The sequence below is a fragment of the Rhipicephalus microplus genome, chromosome 3, assembly GCF_043290135.1.
Source record: "Rhipicephalus microplus isolate Deutch F79 chromosome 3, USDA_Rmic, whole genome shotgun sequence".
In the NCBI taxonomy this organism is placed as follows: domain Eukaryota; kingdom Metazoa; phylum Arthropoda; class Arachnida; order Ixodida; family Ixodidae; genus Rhipicephalus; species Rhipicephalus microplus.
The window spans coordinates 280715704-280742626 of NC_134702.1; the positions used below are offsets into that span (position 1 = coordinate 280715704).

The 26923-nt window shown below is 48.3% G+C and overlaps 1 protein-coding gene across 7 annotated transcripts in view; it reads left to right on the forward strand.

The window, feature by feature from the left end:
* LOC119167780 (PHD finger protein 12) overlaps positions 1 to 26923 on the forward strand; it is a 381633-nt gene that overhangs the window by 188429 nt on the left and 166281 nt on the right. The window lies entirely within an intron of this gene.

Consider the following 26923-nt stretch of genomic DNA (forward strand, 5'->3'; position numbering starts at 1 on the left):
GCTTTCACCGTCAAATGGATCAGGCTTTACCGCCTACTTGTTGAGTCCTTGCTGTGTCTGAATGATGGCAAGAGAACTGTTCATGATTCGCTTTTGTCGCTCTCTGTACTGCCGCTGACGGTAGAGGATTTCTATGAGGCATGAGTCAACGAAACAATCTTTTTATCTTGGTGAAGTCCTTGGCAATGTTTTCAAAAGCGGCCGCTTGAAACTCAAAGTAATTCAATTTCAGCTTCACTGACTGTGTGTGGTCAAGCTCATTCGGTGTCTTCTCGGCTTTTTTAGCGACGAACTCACGCAGTTCAGAAGTCGTGATACCTTCAGGCAATTCGTATGTGTCTTCATCCGCTTCGCAGGTCGAAAAATATGGCCGCCTGTCACTTGAACTTCTTTATAAAGTCAAAATTAACCACATAGTTGCGCTCTTAATCTTGTCAAAGATTGCGCTAATATAACGTTCCAACACTGACAGTGACAGAAGATTTTAGTCTTCTTCTTTCTCTTCCCCCGTCCCTCGCCAAAGCAGTTCTTCATCGTCTTTGGGTCGCTACTCCAGTTGTGTGAGCCGGTCGCTATTGAAGGCGGAATTCAGCTATTATACACCAAAAAAGAAGTGTCTTGCCACCATCTGGGCTAGCTCCAAGTCTCGCCCCTACCTTTACGGCAGGCCTTTCAAAGTCGTGAGCGGCTACCACACACTCGGTTGGCTAGCTAACTTGAGGGACCCTTCAGGTCGCCTTGCACGGTGGAGTTTGCCACTTCGGGAATTAGACATCACCGTAATTTACTAGTAAGGGCGAATACACTTTGACGCCGGCTGCTTGTCCCGCGCCCCCGTTGACCCACCTCTGCAGGACAACGAGGATGGCGAAAGCTTCTTGAGAACCTTAAGCATTGTTGACTTTGTAGGAAGACAGTGAGCCAATCCTAAAACCAAGGGCCTTGTGGAATACCTCGAAGGCAAGGCTGCCGTTGTTCCAAAGGTATTCAAGGGAGGACTGGCGTTGTCGTTTATTGCTTAACGGCATCATCGCCAAAAGCTTCGCGCTACATCGGGCCACTTCTCTCATTACCTTATTAGAACTACCTTAGTGCCTTAGGCATTACGTCCAGAAGTTCTGAAAGCTCTGCATGACGACCCGACAGCTGGATAGCTTCGATTTTCTAGCTTGCTAGCGAGAATACAGGAAAAGTACCATTGGCCCTGCCTCACTGCTGACGTCACCCATTACGTGAAAACCTGCCGAGACTGTCAGCAGCAAAAGTCACCACCAACTGGGCCAGCTGGACTTCTGCAGCCCATCGAGCCACTTTGCCGGTCGTTTTAGCAAATCGGCATGGACCTACTGGGAGCATTCCCAACTCCGAATTCAGGAAACTAATGAACTGTCGTAGCTACTGATTATCTCAGCCGCTGCGCTGAGACAAAGATGCTGCCCAAAGGCACACAGCCAGACAGGCCAGCCCCGGACGACTGCGTACCACCCACAGACCAACGCTCTCACTGAGTGGCTAAACAATACCATCACCTACATGCTGGCCACATATGTCGACGTCGAACACAGGATGTGGGATACCATCCTTCCGTACGAGATCTTCGCATACAACACGGTGATGCAGCAGACGACGCATATGTCGCCTTACAAGTTGCTCCACAGAAGGAACCCGTCCACGACGCTTCACGCCATGCTGCCCAATGTCAATGACGAAAAAACCTCGACATGACTGTCTACATTCAGCGCACTGAAGAAGCATGGCAACTCACTCAGCTCTGCATCAAGAATCATCAGACGATCGACAGCCGCTGTTACAATTTTCGATGACGCTTCACGAATTAACAACCCGGTGACCGTGTTTGGGTGTGGACACCGATACGCCGACGTGGACTGAGTGGAAAAACTTCTGTGACAGTATTTTGGACCGTTCACAGTAGTTCGACATCTCAGCTAAGTCGACTGTAAGGTTGTACCGAATGGCATCACGAACTCTCATCGGCGCCACGCACAACCTGAAGTTGTTCACGACGTGCACCTCGAACCGTATCACACGCGTTCACGAACTTTATATGGAACTAGCTTATACAAAATTACTTCCTAAATGCCTTCATGGGAAATTCATAATCAAGTCATTGGATTGTCATGTGGGAGCGTGGTCCTTGGGCACCAAATACTGTATGCACTTTTGATGCTGTTCTTACTTTTAATGATGGTGTAGCGTGCCGCTGAAGCCTCCGCGACCGAGGGGCGAATAGTGGGCAATACTAAGTCCGTAGTTGTGGTAGACACTGGGGCATTCGGTGATGTTGCTGTTGTGGAGCCTGACATGTCCGAGAAGTCGTAGTCTGTGGAGGTCGGAGAAGATATGCGGGTGGCGAGAGTGCCTGAGGGGCCACCGGTCGAGGACTTCGAAAAAATACACCTCGTGGCGGCCTGGTCGTTGGCGGTCGAAATGTCTTGAAGAACTTCGTCGGATACCGTGCGTGGCTGACTGGTCGCATGCAGCACGAATGTCCTGAACCTCGTCGAATGAGCAGTTGTACGCAGGACTTGCGGTGCCAGTGGCCCGACGAGCGGTTGTAGGAGACGTAGTCGGGGAAGTTAATTCCCGGTCATTGGAGAATTTCGGGCCAGAAAGTACCGCACGCTGCGACGCAGGGGAAACCTTGAAGTCACGGGGGAATGGAAGCAGGTGGTAGGTGAGGCCGTAGGAGGCCAGCACCGCAGAGCAGAGGGCATCGTAAGGCTGCGGGCTGGAGCTTGAAGGGGCAGAGAGATGACGCAGCTCTACTGGAAGGGCGTCGAGAAGAATGGCGTACATCAGCAGTTGGTCTGTGACGCCATTCATCGCAAGAACGGCGTCTAGCTGCATAAACCATAACTTGGGGTAGGTCGATTGGAACGGTGGCACTTGCGGGCAAAGTCGCAGGAACATGACAGCCGATGGTTTGTCGAAGGGCGCGTTTTCCGGGTCACCATATGTCGAAGAAGGAGAGGCGAGACGGCGGCGACGAGCCCGTGCCGAGGTCACAGCTATGTTCTAGACGCACGCGTAGATGCAGTCGCCGCTGCAGCGTCCAGCCAGGACAGGAGCTAAGTCGTTCTGAAAATCTCTCGTGGCTCGCACCCCACAAGCCACGCCGCTTGCTTCTTTTTAGGCGCGGCCACTTAGCCTAATCCAGCGTGGCACTGCAATGGCAATCTAGCCCGTGTGAATCTGCTGAGTACTTTTGGAATTTCGCTAGGGCACGTACAGTGCACGGCCCTACACACCCTTGACCTGCGTCGGCAGTACTTTGCTATCAGGGCTGCACAGCAGGCGACAAAGGAGGCTCACCAGCCAAGATGTTTCAACACAGAAAAAAAGAATGATATTGGTGATGAGTATCTGAATGGTGCCTATTGAACGGGTCCGTCAATTTGCTGCTATCTGATTATTTATCTCAAAACATGTTTTGTTTATTTTTTATTTAGACTCATACCCACAGCGCCATTTAGGCATTACAGTGGGGGGGGGGGGTACACAGAGAAATTATAAATCATACATTTCAAGAACATTGGTAGTGAAAAACTAAGGAGAAAGAGCGGCATACATTGTTGTCAATACACATGAATTACATAAAGATCAACTAACCTAGACAAAGAGAGAAAGCAAAAATGAAATTTATAGTGTACAAACATAAACAATACAAAAACAAAGCGATAAGAACTAAACACTGCATAAAATTCGACTGCAGCCGAAGACAGAATGGGATGTCAAAGAGCGGCTGCAAAAGCTTCGTTATCTATTATGCTGACCTTGTCAGCAGGTAGACGATTTCATTCAGAAATAGTTTTTGGGGAAAAAAGTGCTTTTAAAAAGATTAGTCCTGCAGCCATATTCTCTAACCTTGAGCCCATGACTTGTTCGTCTTGATACATAATGGGGCTGTAGAATATACTGATTACGGTCTACTCCTATGTGGCCATGATATATATTGTGAAAAAGTCTCAAGTGCAAAATTTGCCTTATTTTTTCTAGAAGCTCCCATTTTAATGTTTTCTTTGTAGCAGTAATGCTAAGGTTTCTCTCATAGCTACCGATAACGTGTCGTGACGTGTCGATGCCATACGTTTTTTTGTGAAACGCTTATGAACATTTTTCTGCACGTTAATTTGCGTATGTAAATCACGGCACCAGTTTTTCATTTTAGTTAAATCATTTTGTAGAGGAATGGTATCATCGACGCTTAACTTCCCTACTATATATTATTAGATCATCAGCAAACAATCTGATGGAAGAAGCGATGGTGTCGGGAAGATCATTTATGAATAATAAAAAGAGCAAGGGGCCCAACACTGAGCCCTGAGGGACACCAGATGTTTCGCTAGCCATACCGAATTTTGTACTTATATTCCTTTTTATCAGCAACCACAGTATCTAAAATCATAAATTTCAGCTAGTATTTAGGTAACATTATAAGGTACATGCAGAAGCAGAATTGTTTTGTGAGAAAGCGCTTCTATTGCAACACGACACCTAATATCTATTAATGAGTTATAATTAAGTACTTGAAGTAAAAAAAATGACAAAATATGAGCAATACAATTTTCAGTGCTAAATCGCTCAGTAAAAAAGAGAATGGCTCATGATCACATTGGTAGTAAAATAATTTCTATAGCTCTTATGGTTGCGGAGGAAAAGGTGCATCAACTTGACCTGAAATATATGTGAAGTACAAGACTTACCCAATTCTCTTAAGCCACTTTCGCCGCAGTACACCGGTAACCTGTGGAAAAGCGTTTCAAGATTTGAAAGGGGCTGTTAGCATTTGTCACGGGACACAGCATAGTTTGTTCAATTGCCCATGAGTGTATACGCAACATCATTGTGAGTACTACAGTCGAAACCCGCAATAATGAAATCACCGGGGAAACCGAAAAATTTCGTTTTTGCCAGAATTTCGTTGCCACGACTATGAGACATAAAAACAGTGATACGGCCAGCAGAACGAAAATTTATTGCCAGAAGTCGGTCAACTTACTTTGCTGAACCTTGCCATGCGACAACTTCAAAGCTCTCCCTTCGCACTAGAAAAAATGGTCCATTGCTACGTCATCGTCACATGCGCCGAAGAAGGAGCAAAGGGTGTCCAGCGCATCCAAAACAACCTGCGGGTTGGGTTTCTCCGCATGCCTCTCTTCTTGGTCCTCGGTGTCGTCAGCTTCGCGCACGCTTTCGATAATGGCCTTGTCGGTCACTTCTGCGTACACGACTACGTCGTCATCGGCGCGAAGGAACGCATCAACGGTGAATTCATGTGGGATGTCGATGTTGACGGCTCGAAGTTCCCCCCAGGCTTTGGTCAGGGATCGAGGCACTGCACTGCCACCACTCTCCCCGTCAAGTGCACCTTCGTTCAAATCTTCGTCTGGTGAGGCCGAAGTGCAATCCGTGCGTGATGCTTGAATGGTGGTGGTGGTGAAGCCCGCGTGCTTGAAGCAGTTCTCAATCAGCGACGGGGATGTTGCAACCCATGCTGCGGCCACCATTTCGAAAGCCATGCACAAGTTCACGTCGGTGGGACGCTTGTGGCGGAGGTTCGGCACTGATGGCAGCCTTATCGTAAAGCGACAGAAACTTCCGCTTTTTGGCTGGCGGGGGCATCTTAGCAAGAGCCAATGTGCCGGTAGCCACCCACAGCACTTTCATGCAAACAGCCACTCGCAACACAACTCGCGGCGCTCACGTGTGTGAGGCTACGGAAGTGACGAAATGACGGAATCAATGCAGGATGGGATTGTGTCGCCTTCTAATGTTGTCGCTGCAAGGCTGCTTAACATGATGATGATATTGTTGCCGTTCTTTTCTTTTTCCACGATCAACAGAGAATCCGCTTCCGGTGTCAAGCTTTTCTCAGGTGCCATTGTAACTTCATCTCGTTTTCGCCACCAGTTCCAGTCTTCTCTTCGTCGTTTTGATTGATTCTAACTGTTGGTGTTGCTTCGGCCTGCTGAGCTCATCCGACGGTGCCATCTGCACTCCAGCATGATCATTTGTCATCGCCTGCTGCAGTGTGGCCAGGCATGTTGCCGGACACAGACCCATCGCCGATTTAAGTAAATAAAAATGATAATACCCACGCTAGCGCGGCAAAAGCAGATGTTTACAAATTTTGAGTGCGCATAACACGCATACGAGCATATTGTTACGTGGAAAATAACAGCTGTCAGTCTGCAGACACAACGCAGCTCACCAACAACGTCCACTTCTTTACTATCAGTCTGAGGCACCCTTTTTTGGGTATGCCCCACTATGCCCTCTTTCAGTCAGACGAAATCACGTAACACGACCCCCGGCGGCAAAAGCGCCAACCCGGCGAGTTTACGGGGCCACAGCAGGAGCAGTGTGGTAACGCTTGAGCCTTGATACGTGGACGATGTCCCTTGACAGCAGAGCGGAAGATGTTGATGGATTATCAGGGACAATTTCATATGTATTGTCGGTCACTCGTCTAAGCACGCGGTATGGGCCCGTGAAACGAGAGAGAAGTTTTTCTGAAAGGCCTGCATGTCGCGTAGGGGACCAAAGAAGAATGAGGGAACCTGTTGGAAAGTGTTTGTCGCTATGCCGCTCGTCGTAACGATGCTTCTGCGAGTCTTGGGACGCCATTAATCTGCTGCGGGCAAGCTGACGAGCGTGGGCAGCTCGGGTAATAGCATCGCGTGCATATTCAGAAGTAGACTGCGCAGCGGCTGGCAGGAAGGTATCCAACGGCAATGTTGGTTCGCGTCCAAACAGAAGGTAAAATGGCGAGTACCCAGCAGTGTCATGCCGGGAGGAATTGTATGCGAACGTCACATAGGGTAGTGCAAGGTCCCAATCACGATGGTCGGCCGAGACGTATTTCGATAGCATGTCTGTCAGGGTGCGGTTTAAACGTTCTGTAAGCCCGTTTGTCTGGGGGTGGTACGATGACGTGAGCTTATGTTGGGTAGAGCAGGAACGCAGGATATTGTCAACCACTTTCGAAAGGAACGTACGGCCTCGGTCTGTCAGCAGTTGACGAGGGGCTCCATGCACTAAAATGAGATCGCGTAGTAGAAAATCAGCGACGTCTGTAGCGCAGCTTGTTGGCATGGCTCGCGTAACTGCATAACGGGTTGTGTAATCCGTAGCCACCGCGACCCACTTGTTTCCGGTGGCGGATGTTGGGAAGGGACCGAGAAGGTCCAAACCAACACGGAAGAATGGCTCCGATGGGATGTCGATGGGCTGAAGATATCCGGAAGGGAGTCCCGACAGCTTTTTGCGACGCTGGCAAATTTCACAAGCGTTGACATAACGACGTACAGAGCGTGAAAGGCCAGGCCAGTAGAAGCGGCGGCGGACACGGTCATATGTGCGAGAGACACCAAGGTGACCCGCGGTTGGCGCGTCATGGAGCTCATGTAGGACTGTGGAACGCAGGTGCTTTGGTATGACCAGAAGTAGGTCGTGACCATTGGGCGATAAATTACGCCGATATAAGGTGTGGTCCTCTAAGGTAAACATGCGAACAGAAGCGTCTTGCGGTGAAGATTCGAGCTGTTGTATTGAGTGGCTGATATCCGGATCGCGGCGCTGCTCGTCCCCGAGATGAAGCAGCTGGGAGATGGAAAGGACGCAGCCCACAGAATCAGTGCTCGTAGGATCGCAGTCGGCCACAGGGTAGCGTGACAGACAATCCACATCTTTGTGCAGTTTTCCTGATTTATACACTACGGTGTAAGAATACTCCTGAAGGCGGAGTGCCCAGCGGGCGAGACGACCTGTGGGATCTTTGAGGGAGGCGAGCCAGCAGAGAGCGTGGTGGTCGGTGAGAACTATAAATGGTCGGCCGTATAAGTAAGGGCGAAATTTTGCGACTGCCCACACCAGCGCTAGGCATTCGCGCTCTGTGATGAAATAATTACGCTCTGAGGTGGACAGCAGCCTGTTGGCATAAGCTATCAAACGATGCTGCCCACGTTGTCGCTGAGCCAACACAGCGCCTATTCCGTAACCGCTGGCATCGGTGCGCACTTCGGTCGGTGCCGTAGGGTCGAAGTGAGCCAGCACAGGAGAAGAAGTGAGCAAAGTGGTCAGGTTGGAAAATGCTGCTGCTTGCGAGGGACCCCAGGTAAACGTCTCATCTGGTTTGAGTAAATCTGTTAGGGCGATTTTCGCCGAGCGATTTCCGCGAAGTTCTTGATGAACCGCCGAAAATAGGAGCAGAGCCCCACAAAGCTGCGGACATCTTTGGCGGTTTTCGGCACAGGAAATTACTTCACAGCTCGAACTTTTTCTGGGTCAGGCTGTACGCCGTAAGCGTCAACCATATGTCCAAGTATTGTAACGCGACGGCGACCTAACCGGCACTTGGATGAATTCAGCTGAAGGCCGGCGAGACGGAATGCATCAAGAATTTTCGACAGTCTCTCAATGTGCGCTTCAAAAGTGGGAGCAAACACAATCACGTCATCCAGATAACAAAGACACGTAGACCACTTGAATCCATGGAGCAGGGAGTCCATAATTCGTTCAAAGGTGGCGGGGGCATTACATAGGCCGAAAGGCATGACTTTGAATTGGTAGAGGCCATCGGGTGTTACAAAAGCCGTCTTCTCTCGGTCCATGGTGTCCACGGCAATCTGCCAATAACCAGAACGAAGATCGATGGAAGAAAAGTAGGTGGCACCATGGAGGCAATCAAGGGCGTCGTCGATGCGGGGCAGAGGGTATGCGTCTTTCTTGGTGATGTTGTTAAGGTGGCGATAGTCCATACAAAATCGCCACAATCCGTCCTTCTTTTTAACTAATACAACCGGGGATGCCCAGGGACTGGAGGATGGTTCAATAATGTCCTTTGCTAGCATCTTGTTCACCTCCTTCTGAATTATGCTCCGCTCAAAAGCAGACACTCTGTAGGGACGGCTGTGAACAGGGTTGGCATCACCTGTGTGTATGCGATGCTGGACAAAGGACGTCTGCCCAAGAGGTCGGTCGCCAAAATCGAAAATATCCTGGTAGGCCTCGAGAAGATGTTGTAGGGCTTCAACTTGCGGAGGCGGAAGATCAGTGGCTATCATGTCTACAATTTGACGGCTGCCCGAATGTGTTGCGAGTGATGTGCGCAGCGGTGAAACAAGTGTGTCTAAGGCAAGCACTTCAATTTGCGAATCGAGCAACGGACACAGGTGGGCCACAGAAATGCCTTGTGGAAGCACCTGATTCATGTAGCCGAAATCGACAAGAGGTAGACAAGTTTTGTTATCTGTGATGCTGAGCACCGTATAGGGCACTGCAACATTGTGCGCAAGGAGTACGTCGGTGAGAGGCGTAGCGTAATAGTCACCATCGGGCACAGCTGGTGAGTACAGAAAATTGACGTACGTCACAGTTTTGGAGGGCAGGCGAACAAAGTCGTTGCATTGTACTCGGCATGTAGGTTGGTACGGGGCGGCACTGATTTGTGGCAGTTCAAGGTGGAGCACACCAGCGGAGCAATCAATCAAAGCAGAATTGGCGGCAAGAAAATCGAGGCCTAGTATGAGGTCGTGGGGACATGTTGCAAGCACGGTAAAAAGGACCACCACTTGATGACCGGCTATGGTAAGTTGAGCTGTGCACATACCGACGACAGAGACTGTTGCACCATCTGCAACTTGGACGACACTGGTCAAGGGGGGCGTGAGAACCGTCTTCATGCGACGATGAAAAGGCGAACTCATAATACAGACGTGAGCGCCCGTGTCTATCAAAGCTCCAACAAGTGTGCCATCAACATATACTTCTAGGGTGTTCCGGTTCAAACGTAAGGGCAACAGAGGATTTTTGGGTAAGGTCGACAGGGCAGCTTCACCTCCAGAAGCTGCGCAGCATAGTTTTCTGGGGACATGCGGCGGTTAAACGATGGTGAGGGAGAGCGGCGACGCGTATTTGAACGAGAAGGGCGGCTTTGAGGCAGTGGCGACGACGGGACAGGGTGGCCGTAGTCCTCTGGGGCAGTAAATGCTGTAGACTCAGTGCGGGTCGGATAACGGTGGTTTGGTGGACGGAATGAGTTACTGTAAGCGGGGTACGAGCCAGAAGACATAGATGGCCATTGGCTGCGGTAGTAACGAGCAATGTGTCCAGCGTGACCACAGCGGAAGCAGATCTGCTTATCATCAGCTGTTCGCCATTCAGACGGGTTTCTGGTTCGAATAGAGTACGGACGGCGACGTCTCATGTCCACAGAAGCTATCGAGGGACCAGTATTATCAGGGTGGGTGCAGTGGACAGGATACCAAGGTTAGCGAATTCCTGGTGGACAACAGCCTGGATCAAGGCGACAGGTGGCGTTGAGGCGTCGGGGAAACGTCGGTTTCTTGGCAGCCGGGTAAGCGGCCTCGAGTTCACGTCGGACGATGCGCGTCACGTCTTCCGTTGTAGACGGATGACAAGGAGTGGCTTTGGAAGACGACGTTGCCGCGGTGTTGGGTAGGCGCTGAAACTGCTGCGAAATGCGTCGACTCTTCGCCTGCTCGAGACGGCGGCACTCTTTGATCACGGCGTCGATGGTCGTTACGTTGGTAAATACAAGCAGGCTGAACGCATCGTCGGCGATTCCTTTTAAAACGTGCGAAATCTTGTCGGCCTCAGTCATGTTGGGATCGGCCCTTTGACACAACGCTAAGACGTCTTGAATATAAGTCAAGTAGGGCTCAGTGGACATCTGTGTATGTACGGCCAATTGCTTTCGGGCATCAAGCTGTTGACCAAACGGGTTGCCAAGGAGGTCGCGGAGCTGTTGTTTAAACATTTCCCATCTTGTGATTTCGTGCTCGTGGGTCTCAAACCAGATGCGAGGGGTCTTGTCAAGATAGAAAATGACATTCGCAAGCATAACGGTTGGGTCCCAGCCATATTGCTTGCTGAGGCGCTCGTACATGCTAAGCCACTTGTCCACATTCGCGTTGTCCTCTCCAGTAAAGGTACCGGGATCACGGGGTTGCGTTAGGGCGACGTACCTGGTTGCTGTCGTTGCTGAGGTAGGTGGCGAAGCCGTATCCTCACCTGGAGCCATGGTAGCAGACTCAAGGAGGCGTCCACTGCGTAGCTCCGTTGTCAGAAGAGTACCCAGCACTTCCACCAAAATGTTACGTGGAAAATAACAGCTGTCAGTCCGCAGACACAACGCAGCTCACCAACAACGTCCACTTCTTTACTATCAGTCTGAGGCACCCTTTTTTGGGTATGCCCCACTATGCCCTCTTTCAGTCAGTCGAAACCACATAACAATATTTTTGACAATTAACCTTTGGCGGGGGGGGGGGGGGGGGGGGGGTAAAATAAGGCCCGCATCGTGGTAGAAAATTTGTTAATGTGGGATCGCTGTCCAAAGACATTTCGTTGCCGCGAGATGCGTAACACATGGGATTCTATGAATGTTCGCCGGGGATCCCGAAATATTTCGTTGCCGCGAAGATTTCGTACTCGCGGGGTTTCGTTATTGCGGGTTTCGACTCTAGTATGATCGGTGACGTCTAAAAAGTTGCTGACAATTGTTTGGAGCACTGTATAGCATTTGTGCAGCCCTAAAAAAGTCAAATAAAACTGTGTGTCAGTTTTCTTTTTCTATCCCTAAGGTCACCAGCGTGACAGATCCACAATTCAATCCTCAGAGTCTGTCAAAGGATCCGACTGGCGTGGCAAATGCTAATCTGGGCTTTATCATTGTTTGCCGAGTGGGGTGGTTCAAGATACCTTTATTGAAATTGCAGTGCTCACATTCACTCTGTACGATTTAGGGGATGCTGAATGGCTTGTACATGCCTTTTTTTCTAAATTTAAGCTTTTTTTTATACTGTTCCAAATTTGCTATATTGTGATAAATAAAATTGATTTTTTTTCCCTATAACCAGCTTCCAATTTGGATATTAGTGCTTCAAAAGTAACAATTTGCTGCTGCGAAAAATGCTCCAAATTCTATATCAGTGACATTTTCCTGCTCCTAAAATTGCTCCAAATTTCATTTCGGCTGTTGCCCCCCTGCTTGTGGAAACCAGTGAAGACGGCGATGACGAGCGCACAGACCATGCGTTTGGCGAATTGTCATTTTCTTTCTGGCGGCTGTTCTGCATATTATTTGTTTGCATACGATTACGTAAGATTTGTCAAAGTGGACAGCAATGTTGAAGCTGTTGTGAGCCTTCGTGACAAGGACACCACTGTGGTTACTCAAGGCTTCAAGGCGGACAGCTCAGGTGGCGGTGAAGATTGTACAAACAAGGCGGCAACTATACTTACGTACTCCCCCGCTGGAGGGGTGACAGTGTTTGGCTTAATTCGCAGGTGTTACTGCAACATGGAAACAAGCAGGCTGTTGCACCTGGAAAGTCTCAGTAAGATCAAGGCCAGTGTCTTCCGCTTCATTTTGGAGACGAAGAAGCAGGCCAAGATAAGAGATATCTTTTCTTACAAATGAAACATTCATTATCAGCGTCATGTGTCATGTGTGCCGAAGTCATCCATCACTAGTAAGGTCTCAGGGGCCTGTATACTATTATATAAAATTCTTCATACATCATACAATTCTTCATCATACAGATTCTTGGAAAACGAATGCGCCTATTCTTAGAAAATTATAATGCTTTTTGTCCGGAGCCGCATGGATTTAGGTCACACCATTCCACATCAACAGCTGTGTTATCGTTATCACAGAAGATTAACACAGCACTGCACAACAGCCTTCTTGTGGCAGTTGTCTTCATTGATTAAAAAAAGGCATTCGATACCATCAATCATAATATTCTGCTTATGAAATTAAAACACTATAGATTCCGTGGCAAAGTTTTTAGCCTCTTTTCTAACTACATTGATGGAGGTCATCAAATGGTCTACATGCAAGATCTTACGTCGTCATTATTAAGCATAAAGTGAGGGGTACCTCAGGGGTCGGTCCTGGGGCCACTGTTATTCTCACTATATGTAAATGATTTGCCATGCATACTCAAATCGGCCAAGTTGCTAATGTACGCTGATAACACAGCTTTAATAGTTACCGCCGATAACATAGCCGATCTAGAATGTGGAGCTAATGAAGAGCTGGAAAATATTTGTAAGTGGTTTACTGTGAATAAATTAACACTCAATGCAAAGAAAACCAAATGCACCAATTTTCACTCCCGTTACCGAAATGTAAGCAGTGAGTCATTTTGACTTACAATGAACAACTGCCAACTTGAGCATGTAAAAGAATTTAAATATCTCGGTGTAGTGTTCAATGGCCAATTACAATGGAAAAAACAAATTAATTTTGTTTGTACTAAACCAGCATCTGGCTGCAGTATGCTACTGACTGCTGGAAATTATTTTAGCAGAAATATTTTCAGAATCCTTTATTTTTTGTTTGTTCATAGTTATCTATCATACTGCTTAGACTCATGGGGATGGACCTTTAAAACTTACCTTGATCCTATCCGCATATTACAAAAGCGTTTGCTATAGGCCCCCTCACAGTACTCCCGATTTTTCTTCTAAGCTCAATAATATACTAAGCGAAATAACGACCAAACACCCTAACATGCATGTAATTCTGTTTGGCGATTTTAATTTTCCTAATATCGATTGGGCAAGCCAGCCTGCACCAGCGGCTACGTCAAGGGAATCGAACGACTTCCTTGATGTATGCCTTAACTTTAACCTATCTCAAGTTCTTACAGAACCAACCCGCGTTACCGATAACTGCCAAAACATTCTGGATCTTATATTAACCAGCTATCCAGAGTGCGTGTCCTCCATTGCATACCTGCCTGAAATCAGTGACCATAAAGTCATTCATGTTGACTTCGTGATTAAGCCAGCTTTAGCCCCGACCATAAAAAAAACTATCCGTTTGTGTGATAAAGGAAATTACGAAGCAATTAACTCTGAACTAACAAATTTTTACTCCACTTTTGACACTGCCTTTTCTCATCATAATGTAACCGAAAACTGGTTGATTTTCAGAGATAAGCTAAACGAAATGGTTGATAAATACATTCCCCAAATTAACATCAATCCTAATACCGCCCAACCCTGGTTCAATAAAGCACTGAAACGATTAGAAAACAAGAAAAAACGCTCCTTCCGCGCAGCCAAGTCCCGTAACACCCCTGATGCATGGAACAAGTACAAAGCCGCCGAATCTGCTTATCTGCAAGCCATACGTCACGCCAAACACTCATTCTTCCATTCGGACGTACCGAACATGCTTAAGAACAACCCCAAAAAATTCTGGCAAGTCATAAACCCACAGGACACGTGCAGTATAACACTATGTAATGAGTTAGGGGATGCCCTAAGTGACACGGAATGTGCACGCGTGTTCAACGCCGCCTTCGCATCCGTTTTCACCCAAGAAACTGAGTTGTCATTTACCATCCCTCATGTGAACTTTGAATGTACCATGCCACCAATTACGTTTTTGTCCAGCGGTATTTCATCACTAATAGACAAAATCAAACTTTTTTCTTCAGCTGGTGTAGACAACATTACATCCAAACTCCTGAAAAATACTAAACATATCTGTGCAGCGTATCTGTGTCTACTATTTTCACAATCAGTTTCAACAGGAATGCTGCCTCCAGATTGGAAGCACGGAAAGGTCGTTCCAGTCCACAAATCGGGTAACAAACAATCACCATTAAATTATCGTCCCATTTCATTAACCAGCGTACCCTGCAAACTCCTCAAGCATATCATCTACACACATATCATGGACTTCTTTGATTCCAATAATTTTTTTCATCCTGCGCAGCATGGCTTTAGGAAAGGGTATTCGTGTGAAACGCAGCTAGCTATGTTTGTTCACGACCTGCATGTTAACCTCGACTCTAACCTTCAGACTGACGCCATCTTCATCTATTTCGCAAAGGCATTTGACAAAGTTCCTCATGAGCACCTACTACTAAAGCTTGCCGCGTTGAATTTAAATGATGACGTATTAGCATGGATTAAAGAATTCTTAACTAATCGTTCGCAATCAGTTTCCGTCAACAATCAAATGTCTAACACTACCCCGGTAACCTCAGGTGTCCCTCAAGGGTCTGTCCTAGGCCCGCTTCTGTTTTTGATTTACATTAATGACCTACCATTACATGCATCTTCTAACATACGCATGTTTGCAGACGACTGCGTTATTTATCGTAAAATAAACAACGTTTCGGATAACACGTCTCTTCAAACTGACTTACTAAGCTTACAGGATTGGTGTAACCTTTGGCTAATGGAACTCAACCCTAACAAATGTAAAACTGTTTCCTTTCACCGCCGTCGAAATCCGATAGTATTCCCGTACCAAATTGCTGACACAAACCTCGAATTAGTTCCTTCCTATAAATATCTCAGAGTAACCCTTTGTAGCGATTTAACCTGGGCAACGCATATTACGAACATCATTGCATCTGCTAACAAAACACTCGGGTTTTTAAAACGCCATTTGCGTGACGCTCCTAATAATGTCAAATTACTAGCTTATCAATCCCTCGTCAGGACGAAGATAGAATACGCATCAGCCATTTGGAGCCCGCATCAAGCATATCTCATCAATCAACTCGAGTCACTTCAAAATCGTGCCACACGATTTATTCATTCTACGTACTCTTACGACGTCAGCATATCAGCACTGAAAACAGAATCTGGCCTATCATTGCTTGCATCTCGTCGCCGCATTTCTAGTCTTTCCCTTTTTCACAAGTTTTTTTACAGCTCGCTCGGCAGGCCACCATACATTCTTCCTCCGGCACGCATCTCCCATCGTACTGGTCACCCGCAACAAGTTGAGCGGCCGTGTACGTGCACCGTCACTTTTTCGTCCTCATTCTTTTTTGGTGCAGCTACGGACTGGAACGGCCTTTCTAACGAAATCACCGCTATAACCTGTCCTACCACCTTTTTGAACACCGTAACAAATTACCTTGCATTGTAAAAAAACAATAAATGGTTTTCACGTTCTCATATATGTACCCACCCCTTATGTAATACCCCTTCAATGGGGTCTTTAAGGTAATAAAATGAAATGAAATGAAATGAAGCGTGTGCTTTGAATAAAAGATTATGCGGCATATAATGAACCCAGTACATCTTCGTTTTACAAGTTGGATATTCTACCTTTTGATTACTTATGGCAGCATAAAACCGCAGTCACCATCAGTAATGTTATTGCACACAGTGTACCTTTTGATGTATCTATCTTTTCTTCCTCGTCCCGCGTCACTAGATGCATGACATTGTGGAATTTTAATATTCCACCTACTAAAAACGTGTATGTTGAACGCTTACTGCATTATGTTGAACGCTTACTGCAGTTCGTAGGAGCTGAAGTGTGGAGTAACATACCACTTCAGATTAAAGATTCTAGGGCTTTCTCGAGCGCATTCAAAAGATATTTGCTACATGTAGAACAATAGTATTGACCATGTACTAAACCTTACACATAGTTTGATGTTTTGTCTGTACTTGTTTATTTGATAATTGATGAACAAAGTGCAACAATGCGTTCTGTATACATTTCTGTACATTCTCTCAAACATTTACGTCACCTTAAATCCCAATGATATATTCTTGTACTTTTGTTCGTTTTCTTGGAAAATCAAAGTTTTTTGATGTTCAGATTTTTTTATACAAATTGTATTCTGCTTGTATACTTTCTCCCGTTAGACCCCCTACTGGCCTACGGCTATGGGTCTAATAAGTGTTGTGCATTTCATGAAATGTAATCATAACAACCTCAATAAAATGGAAAAATGAAAAAATGAAAATGAACAAATTCACAATCGTCTTCAAATTCGGTAACTTATACTGGTGTCACACGGGTACTTTTAATCACAATCAGGATGATCTGGATCAGTTTTCTTGATCGCAATCTACATTATGACTGCTGCTACACGGCCCAAGCTAATCTGGTTCGAGCTTAGGTCAGATGAAATGCCCCAGGTGGCATTCGCGTGCCGTAAGACATTTATTTATTTATTTATTTATTTATTTACACTTATACCTATAGCACCCTCTGGGGGCATTGTTGTAGGGGGGTTTACAAATTCAAAGTGCATTTAAATCAGTGGGGACAAGTTGAATTGCACGGCACACAAAAAATAAAAACAAATCTGAAATACCTAAATCACAGCATACAATATCATTGTGTGACAACATACTCCTTTAAAAAGGAAGAAAATGCTGTGGAAGGAACGGTCACAATGTTTTTTGGAAGACTGTTCTATTCATGTATAGCTTTAGGAAAAAAAGTATTTGCATACGTTGATGTTCGGCACATATATTCACACACTTTCAAAGGATGGTCCCGTCGTGATGAGATGTATGTTGGTGGTCTGATGTATTTGTTTTTATCGATCCCAGTTTTGTCGTTTATTAGGTTGTAGAAAAGACATAGCCTGATATATTTACGCCTTGAGGAGAGTAACGGCCAACCTAGTGAACTAACCATTTTGCTAGACCTTCTGGTGAAGTCGTAATCACCGGTCACAAACTGGGCGCCACGTTTCTGAATGCGCTCCAATGCATCAATATTTAACTTAGTGGCCGGGTCCCAGGCAGTGCAAGCATATTCTAAAATCGGGCGTACATTTGGCTCGTAAAGAACTTGTTTAAGAACAGAGGGGGCGATTGTGAAATTTCGGCGTAGAAAGTTCAGCACGCGACTGGCTTTAACTGATACCATGCGAACATCATCATTCCACGTTAGTGTGCTGTTGATGACACTGCCAAGATACTTGTATTCATTTACCATGGATAATGGTATCCTTTCCATGACGTAATTTGTGATAAAAGGCTGCTTTTTCTTTGTAAACCTAACGACACAGCACTTTGACACGTTAAGCTGCATTTTCCACATACTCCACCATGCTATTACAGAGTCAAGGTCTTTCTGCAGTTGTTCGGAATCTTGAGTGCACTTAATTTCACGATATATGCAGCAGTCATCTTCGTACAACCTCACTTTACTGTCCACGCATTCAGCAAGATCATTGATATAAATAAAAAAAAAAGAAGCAGCCCCAGGACGGAGCCTTGTGGCACTCCTGAAATGACGTCTACATGTGATGACGACGCGCCATCGATGATGGTGCATTGTTTCCTGCATGAGAGATAAGCTTGTAGCCATGTCAGTGTGTTCGCAGATATTGTCACGCGGTTGTGACACACGCAGCACTTGAGAGGAAGCACACAGGAGTCAGGGCGATGTCGGGCGAACTGTTTATTGGGCGAACTTGTACCCAGCAAAACAAGGCCAAACACAACTCACAGCAACAGCGGCGTGAACAGTCGTCGGTCGACGGAAAAAGACTGACTAGTGGCGCACTGCGCCGGCTTTTTATACACGCGTCATATCGCGTTCTCGATTTATTTCCGCAGCTCCAGAAGTTACTAAAATGTGCGCGTCAAGCATGCAAAGTTTCAAGAATGATCCACACGGTTCCAGAGTGGCATGCAAGATAAATGCGGCCTGCGTTGCGCTTAACAGAAAGTGATAACAATGCTCCCCGCAAACAATCACAACGAGCGCGCGTGTCACTGGAAAGTGATAGCGGCTTTCTTCGTAAACCAAAAGAACCGCACGTGTCACTACCCCCCCCTGAAAAAAACATCGTCCCGATGCTAAAGACAGAACATAAGAGAGAGTACATGCAATAAATTACATTAACAATGCGTCACAGCTAATCAGCGCGCATAATAAGGTTTAAGTCGCACCACGTGTACGACTTCGGGTCGTGCACGGCGTCGTTGGGATGACGTTAAGCCATCGGGCACGACCTCATAGTCCAGTTCACCACGACGTCGGACTACCTTGTAGGGTCCAAAGTAGCGTCGCAAGAGCTTCTCAGACAATCCCCGTCGTCGTATCGGCGTCCAGACCCAGACAAGGTCGCCGGGTTGGTATTTGGTGTGGCGTCGTCGAAGGTTGTAGTGGCGCCTGTCGACCGTCTGTTGGCTCTTGATACGCAGGCGGGCTAGCTGTCGAGCTTCTTCAGCGCGATCCAGGTAGCTGGCGACGTCGAGGTCTTCTTCGTCGGTGCTGACCGGTAGCATGGCGTCAAGCGTCGTTGTTGGGCTCCGTCCGTAGACGAGCTTGTATGGAGCAAACTGCGTCGTTTCCTGCACGGCCATGTTGTACGCGAAGGTTACATACGGGAGTATGGTGTCCCACGTCTTGTGTTCGACGTCCACATACATGGCGATGGTCGGCGATGGTCTTATTTAGACGCTCGGTGAGGCCATTCGTCTGTGGGTGGTACGCGGTGGTTCTGCGGTGGCTTGTCTGACTGTACCTCAAGATCGCCTCCGTTAGGTCAGCCGTAAAGGCTGTACCTCTGTCGGTGATGAGGACCCCGGGGGCTCCGTGGCGGAGGACGATGTTCTCAATGAAGAACTTGGCGACCTCGGCGGCAGTGCCCTTGGGCAAGGCCCTTGTTTCGGCATAGCGGGTGAGGTAGTCAGTCGCTACGACAATCCATTTGTTGCCAGAAGTTGACGTCGGGAACGGCCCCAGTAAGTCCATGCCGATTTGTTGGAATGGCCGTTGAGGTGGTTCGACGGGTTGCAGAAGTCCGGCTGGCCTAGTTGTCAGCGTCTTGCGTCGCTGACAGTCTCTGCATGTCTTTACGTAGTGGGTGACGTCGGCAGTGAGGCGAGGCCAATAGTACTTCTCTTGTATTCGTGACAGTGTGCGGGAAACACCAAGATGTCCGGCTGTCGGGTCGTCGTGTAATGCTTCCAGAACCTCTGGACGTAACGCTGAAGGCACCACGAGGAGGTGGTCGGCGCGGAGCGGCGAGAAGTTCTTCTTCAGGAGGACGTTGTTCCGCAGGAAAAACGAAGCCAGTCCTCGGCGGAATACTTTTGGCACGTCGGCGGTCTTGCCTTGCAGGTAGTCCATGAGGATCTTGAGCTCTGGGTCAGCTCGTTGGCGTTCCGCGAAGTCGTCGGTACTTATGGGTCCCAGGAAAGAGTCGTCGTCCCGGTCATCCTGGGGCGGCGGACCGACAGGGCGCGAGACAAGCAGTCGGCGTCGGAGTGCTTTCGTCCGCTCTTGTAGACGCCGGTGATGTCAAATTCTTGTAGTCTGAGACTCCACCGTGCGAGGCGCCCTGATGGATCCTTCAAGTTAGCTAGCCAACACAAGGCGTGGTGGTCACTCACGACTTTGAAAGGCCTGCCGTACAGGTAGGGGCGGAACTTTGATGTAGCCCAGATGATGGCAAGGCATTCCTTTTCTGTCGTGGAATAATTGGCTTCTGCCTTCGAAAGTGACCGGCTAGCGTAACTGATGACCCTTTCAAGTCCGTCGGTCGTCTGCACGAGCACGGCGCCGAGCCCTGTGCTGCTTGCGCCCGTGTGAATTTCGGTGTCAGCTTCTTCGTCGAAGTGCGCCAGTATTGGCGGCGTTTGTAGGCGTCGCTTTAATTCTTGAAATGCCTCGACTTGCGGCGTTTCCCATTTGAAGTCGACGTCGGCCTTCGTGAGGTACGTCAGCGGCTCGGCGATCCGCGAAAAGTTCTTCACGAAGCGCCTGTAATAAGCGCAGAGGCCAAGAAATCGGCGTACTGCTTTCTTGTCGGTGGGTGCAGGAAAGTCGGCGATCGCAGCTGTTTTCTGTGGATCAGGGAGCACTCCCGACTTGCTGATAACGTGGCCAAGGAACAATAGCTCCTCGTAGGCGAAGCGGCACTTTTCTGGCTTCAGGGTAAGTCCCGAGGCTTTGATTACCCGAAGAACAGCTTCAAGGCGCCGGAGGTGCTCGTCGAAGTTGGAAGAAAATACGACTACGTCGTCCAAGTAGACGAGGCAAGTCTGCCACTTCAAGCCTGCGAGTACTGTGTCCATAACCCGTTGGAACGTCGCGGGCACCGAGCAAAGACCAAAGGGCATGACCTTAAACTCGAACAGGCCGTCTGGTGTTATGAAGGCAGTCTTCTCTCGGTCTCTCTCGTCTACTTCGATTTGCCAGTAGCCGGTTTTGAGGTCCATCGACGAAAAATACTTTGCGTTGTAGAGTCTGTCCAGAGCATCGTCTACCCGTGGGAGGGGATACACGTCTTTCTTCGTGATCTTGTTCAGGCGACGATAATCGACGCAAAAATGTAGGGTTCCGTCCTTCTTCCTCACTAACACCACGGGTGATGCCCACGGGCTCGTAGACGGCTGAATGATGTCGTCACGCAGCATTTCGTCGACTTGTTGCTTGATGGCCTCGCGTTCCCGTGCAGAAACTCGGTAGGGGCTCTGACGGAGCGGACGGGCATATTCGTCGGTTATGATGCGATGTTTCGCGAAAGGGGTCTGACGAAGCCTCGATGACGACGAGAAGCAGTCCTTGTATTGGTGGAGTAAGGCTTTGAGCTCCTTTTGTTGCTGCCTGGAAAGGCCTTGACTTACGTCGGAGGCGGGCACGGAAACTGCTGTCGACGTTGCGGCTCCCTGAGAATCGGTGAGGGCGAAGGCATTGCTCGTTTCCACAAATTCGCTTAGATGTGCTACTGTCGTGCCCCTATTCAAGTGCCTATATTCGTTGCTGAAGTTCGTCACCATTACCTTGGCTTCGCCGTTATGAAGCTTAGCTATGCCTCTTGCGACGCACATCTGACGGTCTAGGAGCAGGTGCTGGTCGCCTTCGATGACACCTTGTAAGTTGGTAGACGCTTTGGTGCCGACGGAAATGATGACGCTCGACAGTGGCGGGATGCTTACCTGCTCTTCTGTTACATTCAAGGCATTGTGAGCGACGTTGCAGTCTGACGCCGTTGCATTATCCGTGGACAGCGTGATTGACCTAGATCTTAGGTCGATGACTGCGCCTTGCTGGTCCAGGAAATCCATGCCTAAAATGACGTCTCGCGAGCATTGCTGCAGGACCACAAAACTCACAGAATACGTCTGGCTGTGAATCGTGACTCTTGCCGTGCAGGTTCCAGTCAGTGTTATAAGGTGGCCCTCTGCTGTTCGGATATCCGGTCCTTCCCATGCAGTCTTTACCTTCTTGAGCTTAGCGGCGAAGAGACCACTGATGACAGAGTAGTCGGCGCCGGTATCGACTAGGGCGGTGACGCTGTGGCCGTCGATGATCACGTCGAGGTCGGTGGTTCGTCGTCTGGCGTTCCGGTTAGGTCGGGGCGTTGGATCACGGCTGCGTCGGCTTGGTCCGGCGCTGCTATGTCGCGTCGGCGGCGAGGCTCTGTCGTGAAGACTCTGCTCAGGCGGCGTACTGCGACTACGTCTGGAAAGTTCGTGCGTCGTGGTCGTCGTCATCGGCAGCGGCGGCGGCGGTGGTGGAGGATCTTCGGCATTGCGTCGTGCAGCAACCGTACCTCCATCGGTTGCTGCCTTTAGTTTCCCGGGTAGGGGCTTGGGGATCGGCCCCGGTTAGGGCCGGTGTACTGGCGGCGATCCGGAGTGGCGTAGCGGCCAGGCGAAGGTGAACGGGATGGTCGTCGTCGTTGCCACTGCGATCCGGCGATGTAGTCCGCGATGTAGTCGGCGATGTCGCGAGGTCGCTCACCTGGGCGCAGACGCGGCGCGTTCACGTCGAAGCCACGCAGTCCCATCTCACGGTACTGGCAGTAGCGGTAGGTGTGCCCGGCTTCGCCGCAGTGGTAGCATTGTGGGCGGTGGTTCGGGGTGCGCCAAACGTCAGTTTTCCTCGGCGAGCGCTGGATTACTGGCGAGCGGGAAGGCGTCGGGGGTGGCGGCGGTGGTTGGCGACGAAACTGTGGAGACGTTGGGTCCTGGCGTTGGCGAGGAGCGGCAACAGGTGCAGTAGCGGCGTAGGTCATCGCCTCCGGTTGGGGCTGTGGCCGTTCAGGAACGCTCAGTGAGCGCTGTAGTTCCTCGCGGACTACGTCTTCGAGAGAGGCGACTTGGGGCTGAGACGATGGCAACGTGCGGCGCAGTTCTTCACGAGCAATAGCGCGTATGGTCTCGCGCAGGTCGTCGGGGCAGAGTCCTCGGACTTCTGCGACGTCTGGCGACATGCGCCGATCGTATTGGCGGGTCCGCATTTCAAGAGTCTTCTCGATGATGGTAGCCTCGGAGAGGAATTCTTGTACCGTCTTTGGCGGGTTTCTAATCAGTCCGGCGAAGAGCTCCTGCTTCACTCCTCGCATAAGCAGGCGAACCTTCTTGTCCTCAGACATGTCGGCGTCGGCGTGGCGGAAAAGTCGCGTCATCTCCTCCGTGAAGATCGTTACGTTTTCGTTGGGGAGCTGCACCCGAGTTTCAAGCAGTGATGTGGCTCTTTCCTTCCGCACGACGCTTGCAAAGGTGCGCAGGAAAGCAACGCGGAAGTCGTCCCAGGTTCGAAGCGTTGACTCGCGGTTCTCGAACCAAGTCCCTGCGGCGTCTTTCAGGTAAAAATACACATGACGCAGCTTGTCGTCCGGGTCCCACTTATTGAGGGCTGCGACGCGGTCGTAAATGTCAAGCCAGCTTTCCGGGTCTTCGTAGGTCGATCCGCGGAAGGTAGGCGGCTCTCTGGGCTGGTTGACGACCACGGTTGCCGAAGACCTTGCTTCCGTCATCGTGGATGCCGGCTTCGTAGCAGCCTTTGTTTTCTTGTCCTTGTCGGGAAGCGGCAGGTATTCGGGCGGTAGTCCTTGTTGTCTTCGGCTCACTCGAACGACCGGGTCGGCGGCGTCCTCTTGGCGGCTTGGGCTTGGCTCACGGCTGGACGGGGGCGTACGGTACATGGGCCGAGAAGCACCTCCACCAGATGTCACGCGGTTGTGACACACGCAGCACTTGAGAGGAAGCACACAGGAGTCAGGGCGATGTCGGGCGAACTGTTTATTGGGTGAACTTGTGCCCAGCAAAACAAGGCCAAACACAACTCACAGCAACAGCGGCGTGAACAGTCGTCGGTAGACGGAAAAAGACTGACTAGTGGCGCACTGCGCCGGCTTTTTATACACGCGTCATATCGCGTTCTCGATTTATTTTTGGAGCTCCAGAAGTTACTAAAATGTGCGCGTCAAGCATGCAAAGTTTCAAGAATGATCCACACGGTTCCAGAGTGGCATGCAAGATAAACGCGGCCTGCGTTGCGCTTAACAGAAAGTGATAACAATGCTCCCCGCAAGCAATCACAACGAGCGCGCGTGTCACTGGAAAGTGATAGCGGCTTTCTTCGTAAACCAAAAGAACCGCACGTGTCAATATATTGAGATACGATAATTTCAGTAAAAGGAGCGAGTGTTTAACAGTGTCAGAAGCCTTGCTAAAGTCTACTAAAATGCAATCAATTTGGCTACCGGAATTTAATGTTGCGGCAATGCCATGTGTAAATTCTACGAGTTGCATATCGCAGGAAAACCCTTTCCGGAAACCGTGCTGTGTTGGACAGAAAAAATTGTTAGCCTGAAGCTGCTTTGCCAAATTTGAGTATATAATATGCTCAAGTGTCTTGCAGGACAGACACGTTAACGAAATGGGCCGATAGTGGCAAGTATTTGACTTGTCACCACTCTTGAAAATAGGAATTACATTTGTTCGTTTCCAGTCATCAAGTAATGCACCCTGCAATAAAGAATTTCTGAACACAACTGTAAGAAATGGGCTTATTGAAAGGGCACAGTTCTTTAAAATGAAGTTTGAGATTTGATCTGGCCCTGATGCCAAGTTTGCACTAAGGTTTTTTAAAAGAGATGCTACACCTTGTTCTGAAATTTCACTCCGCCATTTCCGATAACGTTACTGTGTCGCACATTGTAGCTTGAACCGCTGACGAAACCGAAAACACAGACTGAAAGTACCAGTTAAAGCATTCAGCTTTACTTGTACTGTCCGACAATTATTTAGTACCATCGTTTATATCAGGAATACCACCAGAAACCTTTGTCTTTCTTTTAACGTATTTCCAGACGAGTTTCGGGTGGTTTTAACCTTAATACTCAGATCACTCAAGTATGCTCTCTCTGCTTTCCTCAGATCTTTGATTATCTTCTTACCTAGTAGTTTCATCTGTTTGTATGTTGCAAGGTCTGACGTGTGACAGTATTTGCGATAGAGACGACCTCTTCTGTTTATGAGCCCTCGGAGTTCCTCACGTAGCCATGGTTTATCATTTCGTTGTTTGGCTGATATGACTCGCGATGATAGAAAAGTTTGAGCTGGAGATAACAGTTTTGTTTTTAGCTCATTCCACAAGCCATTCACGTCAGAACACGAGCATAGTTCTTGAAACTCAGGTAAATAAGCGTATAGTTTCGTTGAAATAGAAGCGTAGTCTCCTTTTTCATATAAAAACACCTTTCTGGGCCCCAAAGCTCATTGTTGAGCTACAGCTAAGCGCATTTTAACAAGGACAACGTCGTGATCACTAATACCTGGTACTGTAATAACAGAGGAAGCAAGCGTTTGATGATTGCAAAAAAAAAAAAAAAAAAACAGGTCTAATACGTTTGCTCTAGTACTGCACACCCTCATGGGGGCTGTCAAAAGCTGATATAACTGATGGGCATTCTCGATTTCTTGAATAGCTGTATGTAGCAGTGACTCACTGTGAATTATCGGTTTGATTGAGGACCATGCAACATCGGGTAGATTAAAATCACCGGCAACTATTATGTATGTTGTATTTAGGGATGACAAAATATTGCTTAAAGTAAATAAAGGCTGGGCTGCTGTATTGCTAGGGGGCCCGTAGAAGGAACCAACAGCCACAGTTGAGCCACCACTCAGCATAACCTTACACCACACAGATTCACACAAGTCACTAACACCATGAATACGAACGCTACTGATACTGTTATGGAGCATTAGGAATACACCACCTCCGTGCGCCGTGCGGTCCCTTCGGTATACTGCATAGGTCGCCGGAAAGAATTCATGATCTGTGATGGTGGTATCGAGCCAAGATTCTGTGCCAAAAACTGTGTGGTTTAGTCATGTCTAATAACAAAAGAAATTCTGTTCTTTTGTTTTTCAAACTGCGACAGTTAACTCCGATGCAGGTTAGTTCATTTTTTCTCAATTCTTTCATCAGTAAAATGGCATTTCGAGGTGACTGCTATCTACGACTAGGCACAACTCTATCTTCAGCACTGTTGTACAAGAATATTTGGTCATTCATGAATGACTTATTGAAATGAAGCTTAAAATCGCCACCCTTTCCTTTAGCGTATTGTATCAATTTTTGCCTCTCTAGCCTGACTTTGGGTGAATAGTCTTCACTGATTCCAAAGTTGGTTCCCTTTAGCTTGCCAGAAGACTTCAGCACACATTCTTTTTCTTTAAAAGATAGAAACTTTACCATGGCGGGCCTTTTCCTTGCCGCCGAATATCGGCCTAATCTGTGACTTCGTTCAATTGCGTCAGGGGCAATTTTGAGCTGTAAGTCAATAGAACAAAAAGAGATAACTTTTTCCTCTGACTGTTCCCACGTTTGATTCTCATTATCTGGGAAACCATAAAATACCAGGTTACTTCAACGATCCCTACTTTCGAGGTCGTCCTGACAATCTTTCATAGCCTGACATGCACGCGCAAGCACTCCACATTGAGCTGCAAGTTGCTGAAGTTCTTTTTTGCCCGTGTTACCTAGGGGGGTGTTATTTTCTACACGTGTTAATCTATCATTTACATCTGCCACTCGCTGCTGAAGCGCCTGTTGCTTTTTTCGCACTGAATGTATTTCTTCTGTTATTTTTTGTTGAAACAATTCGTGGTTAGCTCAGATAGAGCTAAGTTCATTAAGAATGGCAGACTGAGAGATCTGCTGTGAAGGTAATGTCATGATGTTGTCGAACATCTGCTTTTCCTGTTGCGGTGTTAGAGGGCCTGGGTTTTGCTCTATATCCCCAGATAACAGCAAAATCGTTTTCATCATATGACCACACGCAACAGCGTTCGCATGCAAGGCCAACAGGTAGCAAAGCACCGAACAAAGAACAGC